This window comes from Perognathus longimembris, chromosome 12, assembly GCF_023159225.1.
Source record: "Perognathus longimembris pacificus isolate PPM17 chromosome 12, ASM2315922v1, whole genome shotgun sequence".
Taxonomy (NCBI): Eukaryota; Metazoa; Chordata; class Mammalia; order Rodentia; family Heteromyidae; genus Perognathus; species Perognathus longimembris.
The window spans coordinates 26,579,284-26,592,454 of record NC_063172.1 but is presented as its reverse complement, the minus strand read 5'-3'; positions in this window follow the sequence as shown (position 1 = coordinate 26,592,454).

Below are 13,171 nucleotides of genomic sequence, written 5' to 3'. Positions count from 1 at the left end.
AACAAAAAACAACAGACTTCAACAATAACACAATTTCCACAAAGGTTAATGACGGCAGTATACCAGAAAACAAAAAGTGTTCAGGTTAATAATATTTTTAAATTGTGTGGGATAAGGGAGTTAAAGGAGTCTTCTTTCCTACTTATGAAGATTTTACACTTGTTAGAGATTATTTTAAGATATATATTATTTCACTTTTTTATATAAAGTCATGATTTTTCTTTGTAGCACTATTTAAAACTTAGTGTTGTACCAGATATATATTTGCAAATAAGCTTAAATGGATTTGAACTTTACTGGAAATCCTGAAAGATTGATTCAAATATTTTTATTTTTATTGATATTTTAACACTGCTTTGGTAGCTTTTACACTGAATTTCTAAGAAAAGTTGTAAACTGTATTGTTTGATAGTATAAACAAATAATTGATGCACCAAAACTTTGTGATAAGCATTCAACTTTCAGAAACTACTTCTACTTTGCCATCTCAGCCTATGTAAATTTTATTTAGTCTTGTCTTAGAAATTTCACAGATCTGTCCTGCAACTCAAATAACGGTGCTTACTGGAGGAGTGGCCAGTGTTGATTGTCTAGGCTGCTCCCTAACCTTTGTACGTTTTATACCAAATGTCCTGAAGATTAGTAGATGAAATGTTAGTCTTTTATAAATGAAGCCAAGTGCAATTGATTACCCTTTTTAAAATTTTATCAACACTCAAAATGAGCATTTACAGTCACAGTTTCTTGTACTTTTCCTTTTTTAAAACTTTGCATAGGTTTTTAACTTCAGAGTTCTAGATACACTTTTGTGATGAAGTTTCTTTTTCAGACATTCCACAGAATTTATTTCTGCAGCTGAAAAATATTAGTGCCAATCAAAATGGGAAAAAGTCCTGATAAGCAAAATGTATTTTGTACAATGTATTTTAAAATTAGTTTTCTTTCTCAATAAGTATTATTTCTTGAACAAAATTTTCAGATGTTGTTTGTGTATGTAACACTCGGATAAAGTTTAAAATATCATGTACTGTATGGAAAATGTTTTAAACATTAACTTTTCCACATTTGTAAACAGATAACTTTATATACAAGAACTTTGTTTTGTGTGAACTTTTCATTAATAAAATTGTCTTTGTATAAGAGATTATAGAGTATTTTGTAGTGTTAGCCTAGAAAGTTGTGTAATTTTTCAGGTGAGTCATGTTATCAGTAATAACTCATAAGCTTTTTTTAACAGAAGAGAATGGTACAGAATTTATTGTTATACTTTTTCCCCAAAAGTAAATTAGATAGCTGTATTTCTAACTTTTGAAAAGCCAGTGAGGTAAAGGAAACCCAGGATCTTGCCCTTCCTCTTGGCAGTGGATTAGATATTAGATAATTTGGACAAACATCAAAAAACAAAAGCTAAAATATATGCATGAAATCAAACAATACCATCTCAAGCACAAAAAAAGCTAATAAGGAATTCTAGGTAGTATATGAAAGAAGAAAAATTTTACACTGTCAAATTCAACATTTGGAGAGCTTTCGGTTTTGTTTTCTTGTTTCTTGGGTTTGGGGGTTTTTGCTGATGTGGAAAGGTGACTGAAAAGTTTAACAAACCCGGGGACAAGAAGACAGGCCAGCGTGGCAGAGGACAAGCAGGACAACTGCAGCTCCCGTACACACGGAACTATGCCTCAGAGGGCAGAGGCCGTGGAGTAGGTATGCACTGGAAATAAAACCAATCCTAGTTCAGGTTCTCTGGGTGAACTAGAAGAAGCTCACAGTAGATGAGGGTAGTTCTGGACTCAAAACCAAACATGAAGCAGAACTAAATGAAAATCATCTTGGTGAAAGAAAATGTTATTCTTTATAAAATCCAGAAGTAATTTTTTCCTGAATAATTACTTATTTATTGTCAAAGTGATGTACAGAGGGGTAACAGTTTCATACGTAAGGCAGTGGGTACATTTCTTATACAATTTGTTACCCCTCTCATTCCCCCTCCCCCTTTTCCTCTACCCCCCTGAGTTGTTCAGTTGGTTTATACCAAATGGTTTTGTAAGTACTGCTTTTGGAGTTGTTTGTTTTTTTATCCTTTGTCTCTCGATTATGATATTCCCTTTCCCTTCCCTAGTTCTAATACCAGCAAGTACTTTTTAAAATACAATATTCATTCTATAATCAAATGATGAAGGACAACAAAAAACATTACCAAAAATAAACAGGATCTGGGTGCCAGTGGCTCACACCTGTAATCCTAGCTACTCAGGAGGCTGAGATGAGAATCGTGGTTCAAAGTCAACCTGGGCAGGCAAGTCCATGAGACTCTTATCGCCCATTCACCATGGAAGAGCTGGAAGTGGAACTATAGCTCAAGTGGATGAGCACTAGCCATGAGCAAAACAGCTCAGGGACAATGTCTAGGCCCTGAGTTCAAGCCCCAGGACTGAGACACAAATGAATAAATGAATCAATTAGCACCAATATTAGATTACAGAAGAATATGACAAGTACCTGAATTATGAGACATCTATCATGTAAATTAAAAGTATCAGCACAATGAGGTAGATACTGTATACCTACTAAAATGATTAAAATCCAAAAAGGACAATACCAATTTTGGGGGAAGATGCAGAATAACAGAATCCTGTTCACTGATAGGAATGTAAAATGCCGCAACCACTTTGGAAAACAATTTGACAGTTTTTATCCCAGCTGGACATGGGCATGCTCCTAAGTGCTTATCTGATTGATGTGCATAAATAATCGGTTGTGGATGTGGAATACAAAGCTCCACTCCTTCCAATGAAGGTAAATAGGCACACAGCAACAGTGAAAGTCATATTGGGAGTACCTACCCCTGTGATCTTTCCCCGAAGTCCATATCCTCAATCTTTAGAGAAAAATGTCAGTTAAATGCCAGCAAAGGGACATTTACAAGGCACTTGTCCAGTGTTCCTTAAAAGGAGACAAGATTATTGAAAACAAGGCAAGTCTGTACTTGTCACAGCCAAGAGGAGCTGAAGGAGGCATGGCAACTAAAAGCAGTGTGATAGCATGGGAAAGAAAAAAGTCCATTAGATTAAAAGAAAGAACTAAGAAAGGCCGGGAATATGGCCTAGTGGGTACAGTGCTTGCCTCGGATACATGAAGCCCTGGGTTTGATTCCTCAGCACCACATATATAGAAAAAGCCAGAAGTGGCACTGTGGCTCAAGTGGTAGAGTGCTAGCCTTGAGCAAAAAGAAGCCAGGGACAGTGCTCAGGCCCTGAGTTCAAGCCCCAGGACTGGCAAAAACAAAAACAAGAACTAAGAAAATCTGAACAAAGCATGGGCTTTAGTCCTCCTTAGCCAGTCAGTAAAATGCCTCTAATTACATGTAATAATTTCCCTTTTCCTTGTTCTTTTTCCACTGGACCTCCTTTTACTGTGATAATTGACTTTCTAGACTTCCTTAAATTTCCCTTATTTCCCCTCTATTTACCCATCTCTAATTTTTTTTTTTTTTTTTTTTTGGCCAGTCCTGGGCTTGGACTCAGGGCCTGAGCACTGTCCCTGGCTTCTTTTTGCTCAAGGCTAGCTAGCACTCTGCCACTTGAGCCACAGCGCCACTTCTGGCCTTTTCTATATATGTGGTGCTGAGGAATCGAACCCAGGGCTTCATGCATACAAGACAAGCGCTCTTGCCACTAGGCCATATTCCCAGCCCCCGTCTCTAAATGTTTATTCTATGAGAATTTACTAAACACTTATCTTCTACATTTCTATTGAATTTTTGATTTGGTTTTCTAATTTTACAGAACATCTTGTCTGCTCTTTTTTTCATAATATGTTCCTATTCCTATAATATATTACATATCCTAATACTATATCCTAACATATAATATATGGATATGAGGTATATAATTTACTTTTTAAAGGTTACATGGAAAACTTTGTACTTAAATTTTATTTTTTAAACAAGTGATTTTGTTAAAGACCCTTTGTCACTCTGTTTTTTTAAAAAAATTATTATAAATAGGTGGTATGCCAAAGGGTTTTAGTTTCCTAAGTCAGGTAATGAGTACATGTCTTTTTGGACAATGTCATCCTTCCTCTACTGTCTCCTAGCTTTTCCATCCTGTCCCCACCCAAAAAGTTTTAGAATCATTTTCAACATAGTGTCTGGTGGGTCAACCTTGATTTTTTTTTTTCCTGGATTTTCTAGGTGGGTAATCTTTTCTCCTCAAATAGTAGTTTCTTATATATTAGCTTCTAGCCAGTTGTTAATAGTGGTAGCAAGAGATATCCTTGTCTTGTTTCTTTAATAAAATGCTTTCATGAAATACTTCATTAAAAGCCATGTTAGACTTTTCGCTAGATATCTTAATGATTATCTTACAAAATTATAGGTTTTGATTTTTATTGCTTATCTTTTTCTATCAATATCAACATTAGGCTAACTGCTATAATCAACAGTCCTTGAAATCTTTTTTTTTTTTTTTTGGCCAGTCCTGGGCCTTGGACTCAGGGCCTGAGCACTGTCCCTGGCTTCTTCCCGCTCAAGGCTAGCACTCTGCCACTTGAGCCACAGCGCCGCTTCTGGCCGTTTTTTTCTGTATATGTGGTGCTGGGGAATCGAACCTAGGGCCTCGTGTATCCGAGGCAGGCACTCTTGCCACTAGGCTATATCCCCAGCCCCCCTTGAAATCTTAATCATGTAACAGTTATATTCATATGACATATGCAAATGTTTCTGAGGTAGCCTTCCAAATGATTTTTCACCCTTTCCGTCCACCATTCCCATCTGTGGGCTCTGCCATCTTTAGAGGAAGATTACATGGGAAAGAGTTTCACAGGCCAAAGCTGGAAGTGGTGCATGGCATTCCCAATATTGTTGCACTTATCAGAACTTGTGCACAAATCCACATCTGACAGCAACAGGTTGAGAAATGTAGTCTGGATGAGCGCTTGGTAGAGAAGAAACAGGTTCGGCCAGCCATTGGCTTGCATTTCAGCCTACTAAGGTGATGTGTCCAATAAATCTCTTCAGTCCAATAAATCTCATCCTTCAGTTCTTTGAATAACCTTTCCTGATCGTGATGAATTTTTTTCAAAGGTATTTATTTTATTTAGAAAGTAAAACTGTATCTTTGGCAATGAATATAGTTAAGTAGTTTTCCTTCACAGGACAGGCTCATCTTATTTATTTGCAAGAAAATGCCTGCCAAACCCTTAAATCTGTGGTTTGTTGTTGCTCATTATTTCAAGTAATAAAAAACAGTATCTCATTTTTTTAAAAATCAGGTAATGCAGGTCACAACTCCATCACCAAAGCATTCCCCAGGAAAACATCCTATGTGTGGGCTGGGAATGTAGCCTAGTGGTAGAGTGTTTGCATAGCAAACATGAAGCCCTGAGTTCGATTCCTCAGCACCACATACACAGAAAAGGCCAGAAGTGGCTCTGTGCTTCAAGTGGTAGAGTGCTAGTCTTGAGCAAAAGGAAGCTAGGGACAGGGCTCAGGCCTTGAGTTCAAGCCCCAGGACTGGCAAAAAAAAAAAAAAAAACAACCATCCTATGTGGAGATTCTACAGAAATACTTATTTACTGCTACATTTGTATTATTAGTGATATGTAAGGATAAAACTTTGCACATTCTTCAGTCTAGATAAATTTCCAGCCATAGATTTAATACTTGTAACTACTGAGCTTGAATTTCAAGTAACTCATTTCAAATAGCAACTTCAAAAATACCCTTTAATTCAAAAGAAAATGTCAGAGTGGCTCACCTCCCTGACTTGGGACCAGCTTCTTTGACGCAGAAAATGCCTGGCATCTTAGAAAGACACCATGTTAATTCTTGTTAGAATTATATAGCATTTTTCAATCAAGTTCACTTAAATTACTCCATCAGGTTTACATTTAAATAATAAAGTTGGCCTAGGCAATGTGGCACTACACTCAAAAGCAGCAAAGATTTGCTACAACACTATTTCACAGTGAAAGTTTGCTACAAACTCTCAACACAGTTGTACAAAATGACATGTTTCAAAAGGACCCAGAACACACACCCACTGGAATCTGGTAAAACTAGACCAAAACCAGCTTGCAATTGCCTATTCATCCCCAAAGTCAGTTTTCCTATTTCTCTACTTTCATCTTGGAAATCCCCTCCGCCTCCCCCCACCATGGGTGTGTCTACTTACTGCTGCTGGAAAGCTCAATTTCGCCAAGACATACACCGGTGCTCTCAGGAAATGAAAGGTGTAATTTGTAATAACCACAAGAAATCCCCACCATTGCTTTTCTGCTTGGAAAGCATAATCTTTACTTTTTTTAAAATTTATTTTTGCCAGTCCTGGGGCTTGAACTCAGGGCCTGAGCACTGTCCCTGGCTTCTTTTTGCTCTCTACCTCTTGAGCCACAGCAGCACTTCTGGCTTTTTCTGTTTATGTGGTACTGAGGAATCGAACCCAGGGCTTCATGCATGCTAGGCAAGTACTCTACCACTAAGCCACATTCCCAGCACCAAGCATAATCTTTAATACCTCCCTGCCCACAGCTGGAGCCAAAGACTTTAGTTCCAGATAGTAAAGGCCTTAACTGCAGCCACTGTGCCCTGTCATGTACAGAGGCATCAAACTGCTACTGATCCAAAATGACCAAATATCATAGGGCCTCGGGCTAGGTGGCAGTGGAAAGTGACACAGTAAATGAAGTTTATGCTAAACATCAGAGAAGTTGGGAACCAGAAAATGAAATGAAAAGACATAGTGGTGAATGCTAAATAGGAATGGAAATAAATAGAAAATTGTTGCTGTGATGAGTACATATTCAAATTATATCTTATTACCCTTAAATAGTTGTGCAACAACTAATACAGTATCCTCTTTTAAAAAATCAGTTTATGAATACAATGCATCTTGATCAATATCACTCCTTTTGTTGAGCACATTTTATATAGCCAAATCTAAGGTTTGAATTTTTCCATCCCTAGAAAGAAAAAAAGCAAAAGAAAGAAAAACTAGGAAAAAAGTTTGAAGAGATGTTTCCTAATTTTCTACCACAAAAGGAGGTAAGGGAATATGAACCTACTTAATTCTTGATAGAAATGTCCTAAAGAGGTTTTCAAGGAAATTGTCTTTCAAACAGGTAATTTCCTCACTAGATGATCTTCACTGAATACACTTCAAATATTTCACTTACAAAAATAATATTCCACTTACATTGGATTTCAACATACCTACTGCAAGACTAGGCGCAGATGGCTCATGTCTGTCATCCTTGCTACACAGGAGGCTGAAATCTGAGGGTCCTTGTTTGAAGCCAGCTAGGGCAGGAACATCTGTGAGACTTTGATCTCCAATTAACCACCAAAAAATCCCGAGTGGAGCTATGGTTCAAGTGGTAGAGCACTATTCTTGAGCAAAAATAATCAAGGACAGCACCCAGGCCCTGAATTTCAAGCCTCAGGACCAACACAAAAACAAATAACAACAACAAAAACCCAAAACATTTAAGAAGTGGCCCCATTGCTCAAGTGGTAGAACGCTAACCTTGAGCACAAAGACGCTCAAGGACCGCACTCAGGCCCTGAGCTCAAGCCCCATGACCGACAAAAAAAAAAAAGAAAAAGGAAAACATATCTACTGCAAAGCTTCTGTTGAACTACATTTAATACTGATGCTTCTACGTGTACTATTCTATACTATTACAGAAGGAGCATGGAATCAGGTTTGGAAAGTGTTTTCTAAACTCAGAAGAAAATAAAATACATCACTTCACCAAAGAACCAACTAGAGTAAAACTGTGGGTACTTTGTGGCTTTATTTCCTTAGGGGCCAATCCCACCACCTATTTATTTCTGCTTTCAGGAAATTTGCAAGTCGGAATAGATCAACTCCCCATTTTATCTACAAAAGTGACCAGCAAACTCAGAGCTCCCCTAGTGATGCTCAGCCTTCCAGAGGCCAGTTCAAAAATCCCCATGAAAATGAAAACTGCTTGTTAGACAGGAAACGGCAGGTCTGTAAAGAAAGTTGACCAGTGGGGAACCCTGGCTGGCCTTTCGTGCCTCTGAACTGGCTGTTGTGGAGGCTCTGGAAAAAGAAAGGCATGCTGTGTTTCATGTTTCTAGAGTTGCCCCTGTTGGCAGGCTCAAAGCAAACAGGAAGTACAGTACAACAAAACAGCACGACTGTGCTTCCTCAAGTGACAATCATCATGGCTTCTTTGTCACTGGCCTTCAAACTGAGTGTCCCAAGTGGCTGGCTGGCCTTCTTGTGCTTTAGCGAGGTAGAAGTCTTGGAGTGGCAAGGGCAGCTCCCTTTCGGTTGACAGTGTGGAGTTATAGAGGCTCACAGGCTGGGCTTCCAAACCTGAGCTCTTCCAAGCTCTGCAAACTAGAGACTTCCAAGCCAGGGGGTTAACTACTGTGGGGGCTTGAGGCAAAGTGCTCACACCCAGCAACTAGAGCTTTGGGTATTATGGCCCTCAGCCCTTTATCCCTTGGTGAGGATCTGTCAAAGTCTTCTGGAATGCAGAGTTTGCAGTCCATGTAATCTTGGCTCCTCCCTGTGGCTTCTCCATACTTGTGTCCTTCGTAGGTTGATTCTGCCCTTAGTTTTTCTTCAGAACTCCTGAGCTTCCAGTGTTGGTGCTTTTAGCTCTCTGGAATGCTTATCCTCCTCTGGGTGTTACAGCTGTAACTTGTGGTTATCAGGGCTCTCGGTTCTGAGTGACAAACTCTTCAGTGGCCTCCTCATTGCCACTGCCATTCCCTGGGCTGAAAGCCCTGGAGTTTTTCTACTGTTATGTTTTTGTAATCTTTTTGTCAGCCATGGGGCTTGAGCTCAGGGCCTGGGCACTGTCCTTGAGCTTTTGTAATCAAGGCTAGGTCTCTACTATTTTGAGCCACAGCTCCACTTCCGGTCTTTTGGTTGTTGATTGGAGTTAAGAGTCTCAGGAGTTTTCAGATCTCAGCTTCCTGAATGGCTGGGATTATAGATGTGAGCCATCAGCACCTAGTTGGGTTTTTTCCCCTATTTTGTACTCAAAGTAGTTGTCCCATATTGCTGTACCAGAGATAAAGACCACAAATAGGTAAACTACCATTCAAGAGAAACACTAGGGGCTAATATTGCATGCAGTATGGAATGAAAAATGTGCTCAGGCTAACCTATAAAACACAGCAACATCCAGTTTATAAATCCAGAAGAGGGACATTATATACTTAGGCTCAGATTCTAATCCCACCAGTCATGAATTTAAGATTCTGTCTCCAATTCCACCAACCCCAGCCTTGCCTAAGGATGGATCACAAGGCTTGCATAGGTATATCCTCCTTTCTGTCTATCTCTAGGAACCAGTGTTCCTCCTCTTAGGTCCTAGAAGGTAGATCTTATAAGCCTGGGGCAGGATTTGCAGGAGAAGCTGTTGGCAAGGTCATTGGGAAGTCACGGCTGAAGAGCTCTACTGTTTCTGGTGACAGTTGTGACAGAAGCAAGGCTCCATGAGGTAGGCATTAGTGTTTTCAGTGGCTGTGGAGCACAGGGATGGAGTATAGTTTCTTCAAGACATCTGTAAAGTGCTCAAAGTGGGCAGAATGCCATTATGACAGCCTGGCCAGTTGCCAATAGACTGGGTACTCTGGGCAGGGTCTGAGATGAGAGTCAAATGGACAAACTAATCCCCCAACAGCTTGGCTTATTTGAAGGAAAACTAAACATTAAAGGGTGTTCCAAAGAAGATTTGTTATTAATACTAACATCCTTAACATTACCTAACACTGCCAAATCCCATTAGGAGAGATAGATCCTTCTATCTGCCCCATATGCCAGCCTTCTAGACACTGAGTGTCCAAAGATGTTTTGTTTGTGTTGTTTTTGTGCTGCTGCTGGTGATATAAATCCCAAGGCTTCATGCATGTTACTCTCAGCTCCAAAGTATTTTTCATAAAAGGAAAAACCACAAAAGGGAACATAACACATCCAAAATGGAGAAGGGGACCTCTGGGGCCTTGGGGGTTCCCCTCAAGATGCCTAGAGACCAAACACAAAACAAAAATGTGTGATCTCCTCTCAAAAAGCACAGCATAATGGAGACAATGAATCTGTGTCGGGGTAAGAATATATAGAGGTTGGCATTTAAAAGGACTGAAATGAAATTTAAGTGCATTAACAGGACACCTGCAAGACATTAAGTGCAAGAAAAGAAAAACCCAAGTTTCAAAATTATACTTGGAAAAAAAATATATATATATACCCTCTAGAACCCTCTAGTATTTTATGTTTACTTTGGTTACCTATGTGTAAGTTTAGCAAACTTCTAGTACTTGTTTTATAAGCTTGCAACTTCAAGTAATTCAGAGACACGCTGTAGTTCTATCTATATTTAGTATGTGTATGTATCTATATGTGGATGTATGTACATATGTATGTACACAAATATATCTAGATATAAATAAAGATAGCCAATGAATTGCATTATCTGCTAAATTAGAACTTTCAAAATTGCCCACCAGATAAAAATCGTCCTTTATTTTTCTACAATTTTGCAAAATATGTGATTTACTTCTTCCTGAAACATAAAGATGCTATTCATTTATTTATGACATTAGTAAACAAAATATATTACTTGCTTTTGCATTCTACTGTAACATTGGTTTAGAACTGAATTGACAAGTGACCTGGCCTCTGGATAGAGATCTTAGGAATATTTGCTATGTCTCAGACCTATACTGAATGCTAAGTTAAATATTTCAAGATGACTTTGGTCTCTGGTCAGCCAAGCCCTACTGCTGGTATGCAGACATGAGCAAATCACTAAGAAAAATAATTAAACCCCTGACTTTGGATATGCAGCTTGGAAACCCACATATCTGTTGAACGTATTAGCAGTGACTCATAGCCACATGAGTTAAATATACTGAAGGATGAAGTGTTTGGCTTATAGCTCTGGATGTGCTGGGGTCTGGGATAACTGTAAATCCAACAGAAAATTGTGATTGAATTAGAGATACTGGCCTTGACTTCTAACTTCAGGGCCAACAGTTTGCTAATAATGCACCCAGTTGAGCTAACTTGAAGGGAACCTCCCTGTCTCTCTCTGCCTTCTGCATTCCAAGACTCTGTCAGGCAGGAGGGGGGAATTATTTAACTATCCATTGGATTCTTGCTTCTGATATAAAGCCCAAGACTCTCCAAACAAAAGGAGTTGTGGTGATAAGTTGTAGGGAAAGGGGAAGGCTGCACGGGGAGTCCCCAAGAGTCTTTCAGTTAATCCAGCTTGCACCCGGACTTCCTCCTTCAATGGGTTGAGGGGGAGTGCTCACCATCCTTTTCCCCTGACTTTGGGTATAGTGAATCTGCAGTGGTAGAGCTCTAGTCCCCAGTTTCAAACAGTATGCTGGGGAGGCGGGGATTAAAACAACAATGGCACAAATACTCATTGTTTAGCTTCAAATGTAAAGGGTGGTGACAGGTTGTACATAGACAACCAAACTTTGGAATTATTATCAGTGACAAAAAGTATGAAACAATGGGTAAATCCCAAAACCATTATGCTAAATAAAGGCAACAAGGTACAAATAAATACATAAAGAGTACAGGGTCTAGATGAAGTGCATTAGTGATGGGCCGGTCTGCAGAAGGGTCAAAGATTGTATTAGTATGTTTAGCACCTCTCTGTTGAATGTACAGCTCACCTATTTGAGCTTCATCTGAGACAAAGGAACAATCATCTTTTTAAAATTTTTAATTTTATTGTCAGGGTGATGTATGAAGGGTTACAGTTACATACATAAGGTAGTGAGTATATTTCTAGTCAAACTTGGTTACCCCTTCCCTCATTTTTCTCTCACTTTCCTTCCCCCACCCCAATCCCCAGGAACAGTCATCTTTAACACATTTTTTATTAAGCTGCTCATTGCCAACTCACCCTTGAGTCCCTCCCTCAACATTGTTCATAGGAGAACCTCAATCTACTCAAGTAGAAATTCTATTCTGCTTGGAAGGAAATTTCTTCTTGGTTGGCCTACATCAATTGTGGTTATCTTTTTCTACTGGTTTAGTATTATTTTAAAGTTGAGTATATGACCAACTATTAGCAAATTAGATACAAAGAGGACAAAGGGCTGCTGAGAAGGCCTATCGTCTTCTCAAGAAGAGACAGTCCTGTTCCTCTTCTAAATGTTGATGCATATGGCATAGGTACCTGGACCAGTTGTTTCACAGTGGAGATAATGGCGTCAAACCCAAAGAATGGCAAAACAGAAAGAAGAAAAACAATCTGAATCCTTTATGATGTGGTGAGTCACTGAATTAATTAACTGGATTTAGCCTCCTTCTGAACTTCTTTCGTGTGTGTGTGTGTGTGCGCGTGCGCACACGTGCGCACCAGTTCTGGAGGTTGAATTCAGGGCTTAGGCACTGTCCCTGAGTTTCATTTTGCTCAAGGTTAGTGCTCTACCACTAGGACTTTTTGAGTTGTTACCTGGAGATAAGAGTCACATGGACTTTCCTACTGAGCTGGCTTCAAATTACTATCCTCAGATTTCAGCCTCCAGAGTAGCTAGGATTACAGGTGTGAGCCACTGGTGACTATTTAAGTCACATTAAGTCAATTTTTGATCACTTGATATATACATTTGTGTGTCTGCACATGCATAGGTGTGCATGTGTGTGCCAGTACTGAGACTTGAACTTTGGTCTTCGCTTGCACGCTTGAGTTTTCACTCACGGCTGGCATTCTGCTACTTGAGTCATACCTTCATAGCGAGCTTTTGGCTAGTTAATTGAGATAAAAGTCTCAAGGATTTGTCTGCCCCATCTGGCTGCAACCCATGATCCTCAGATCTCAGCCTCCTGAGTAGCCAGAATTACAGGCATGAGCTACAAGTACCTGGTTTGTTGTAAGCATCCTAATGGATTTAATAATTGGCTCCTTGAAGGTAACATACAACCCCCAATACAAAATTTCCGTCACATGAAAGGCAGTTTTTTTAAATTAAAATATGCTAAGTAAGTATGCAACAGATTCTCTGATGGCCTCAACTAGAAGCCATCATTCCATCCAAGTAATCCTGAACTTGAACCTAACTGCAAAATGAGTAGCAAAGTAAGAGGACAGGAGGATTCACATGGAGTGAGGGCATTGGGAACCACAGATGGTGAAGAGTGGAGAGAAAGAAACAGCAACCATC